Here is a 3,285-nt window from a genome sequence, read left to right on the forward strand (position 1 = left end):
TGCTGTGGACACAGAGTTCTTATTACAGAACTGACTTATTCTCAATAGGAGGTAAAGACCTAGAGGTGAGGTCTCTAAGCAAGGGAGTCCCATCCCATCCTCTGCCCTCTCTGTTGGCTGTTGTCCTCTCATCTTCATCAGGAGAATTAAAATCATGTAAAGTTTTGGCGGGGGGACTAGATGGTGGTCTCTGCGGCCCATAGACAGGAAAGTTTGCTTATACCCAGCGGGGGGGGGACCACTAATTGACATTCCTTTCCCCTCCCAGGGACCTTACAGAGTCCCCTTACCCTCACGGTACTGGGGGACAACCCGTGGGTGTAAGGCCAAATAGCAATAACCTTGTTACTTGCCAGGAATTGGGTCAAGATTTGATTTAACAAGCTTGGTTTTGGGAACTAAAAAATGAAAAAAGGAAAAGCCATAATCTTGAAAGGCAACAAGAGAGAAAACTGCTAACAGGATCTTGATTAAATTTCTCCCTCTTAGAGAATGTTGGACCGACGACACAAGACCTCAAACTTGTGTTATTCTAGCAGCTGAACACACCCCAGGCTCTTCTGACCGGCAGTGGCTCTGGAAGCAGTCTGGTCTATAGGTAAGCATGTCCAGGGCTTACAGGGAGAAGCTCCCAGAAATCCAGCTCTGCCTTGGGTTGCCCCGGTTCACGTCCAAAGATGTGCTTGGGCCACATCTCTGGAGCACAAGGTGGTAGACTGAGAGCTTTGATATTTCTACTCCTACGGCAGTTGAGCTGGTATAACTCCAAAGGTATGGAATTTGCTGTTGTCTGTGACCCAGCAAATAAAAATAGGAAAATAATTCGATAGAAAAATAATAGAAATAGAAAAAATTTAAAAAACAAACCAAGCCTCATTCTATGACATTTTAGGCAGTGTGATAATATGCATATACTGGTCACTTTAATCTTTCCTACAGGGGCAGCTGGTTGCCGTAATGTTGGATGCTCTGTTCAAGGATGGTGAGCTAGTGTTCAGCTCAGGAAGCCACTCCACAGAGATGGCCACCAAAAGGGCTTCAGTGGTCCCATCTCAATTAACACCTGAAACACTGTTAATAATTACAGTAAAGGTCACAAATGGGTTTTTATTAGTGAAATTGATGGCTTACAAAGCAGCATGATGGATGTTACAATTATATGACATTTTAAGATCTGTTAATCAACTAACGTGTTTTGGAGACAGCCCATCCTTGCACAAACAGGATAAAGGTGTATGAGGGTGGCCTGTAGTGTATATTTAGAGACGACACCCAAGGCTTGATCCTCATATGGTCCTATCTCCAGGAAGGTTTAGGAAGATTTTGGCCTCTGAAACATTAGAAATCTGTTGAGAATGAAGCTTTCATGCTTGGAGCACCTAAAGTGCAGAAAGCTTACAGAAGCTTGTGTACTGTGTCTGCTTGCTACTGAATGTTTTGTTAAATGAATATCTGTATGTGTGGCAGATTTGGTCGGAGACCTACTTTTCATTATAACCTGGTAGCATGATTATAAAGATGTAGCTAACCTTCAGCTAACTCAAACTTCTGTGGTTGCTCCTATCTACCAAAAAGCATTTAAGAATTCTGCATGACCACTTCAGTTTAGGACAGTTTGCAATTCTCACCTTCCTTAGAGGGCAATTTAGCTAGTTACTTATTCATGTCCCATGAGGGAAGTCATTCTGTGCCCCAAAGCAGCTTATCAAAGTATTATTTCAGACTTCATGCAGTACTCTCCCTGAAAGGAATTCAGGTAACATCTATGGATGTCTCGTGCCCTTTTTGGAGATTAGTTTCCCAAGGAACTTGCTTAGCAATCCTGGCTTGTCACCTGAATCTGGAGTAATTTGAGTGTCTTCCAGTTCTCTTGCTCAGTAGAGGATGTCTGAAAAATCCAGTAATCATTTAATAAGGCTGCTTATGTCAGAAACTCAAATTCTTACCTTTTTGGTGTTTTGAACATTTTCCCCTGTTATGATTTATTAGTGTATTCTGCATAGACAATCCAATTATTCATCCTGCTGAAAAGTAGCGGATGCCTATAGATGCCTTTCTTTTTGTAAAAGGTATTGTTTTTCCTGAGACCTGGATGAATTTCCAGGAGCCATTCAAGGACATGAGAACACCCACTTAGAACTTGAAAGGTTCACCTCATGGCCCTCAGACCAGGCTAATGAGATGCGATAATTTGAACTCTGGCACTCCTTTCCTCACAGGCTGAAAGACTAGCACAATATTAGTGTCTATCTGTGCTTAAAGGCTGGAGCTATTGATCAGAGTCCAAAATTAGTTTGTGTAGGGGAACTTTTCTTAAAGACATAAAAAGATACCATTTAATATATTGTTTCCAAAATGTGTTTCTCACACATTTCCACTGTGAGAAAGAGGTTCTGTGGTCAAATAGGTTAAGAAACCTCAGCACACTCTTAGAGAATCCCAGTTGTTATCAGCAGCAAAAAAATGTATGTGATCAGTTTCTTAAACTTATTTAAATGTTTGAAAAGTTAGAAAATTGTGGCAAAGAGCATTAATTCTTGAGTCTTGGGAGTGTATTACCTTGATGAGAATGTTTGTGTATTTGAAACTAAAAATGTGTATCAGTTTATATTGCCACATACTGATTTTTATGGCATAATATATGGTGTAGAGAGCAGGTTGTCTAAAAACCAATATTGGCAAAATGCTGAATATTCAGCATGGTTTTATGAAGTTGACAGATGTGGAGTGTATTTTGCATGTGTCTTAACTTACAGATGAGGAAATGAAGTAGCAGAGAGATTAAATTAGCCAAGCCAGGGGTTTCGGTGCTAGGAAGTCTTGATATTGTAAAACATAGCCATATAACTTTAAGAAAATGAATCCAGACAAAAAGAAAACAAAATCATTGTAAACACATAGTCCACTTTAAGTTCACAAAATGTTTTAAACATAATTAAGGCTATGCTTGACTTATCTACTTGTTTATTTCCTACCAAGGATGACCGGGAACTAGCCATTGATATAGAAACATTCATTATTCTTACATTTTCTTTCTTTTTTCTGTGTCCTCTCTCTCTCTCTCTCACACACACACACAGTCTCAGAAGTACTAGTGCTGTATCCTGAAATTGTTTCTTTAGTTCTTGTCAAAATTCCTCCGATTTTATTTTTTGTGTCCTGAAATACTGTTGACATTAACATCCTCATTGCCTTCCAAAATATCTGACTTTATTTTTTGTATGTGCTTTTTACTCTTTGGTAGAGTTATGGATTCACTACCAGATTCTACTGTATGCTCTGACA

Source organism: Gorilla gorilla, chromosome 13, assembly GCF_029281585.2.
Source record: "Gorilla gorilla gorilla isolate KB3781 chromosome 13, NHGRI_mGorGor1-v2.1_pri, whole genome shotgun sequence".
NCBI lineage: Eukaryota > Metazoa > Chordata > Mammalia > Primates > Hominidae > Gorilla > Gorilla gorilla.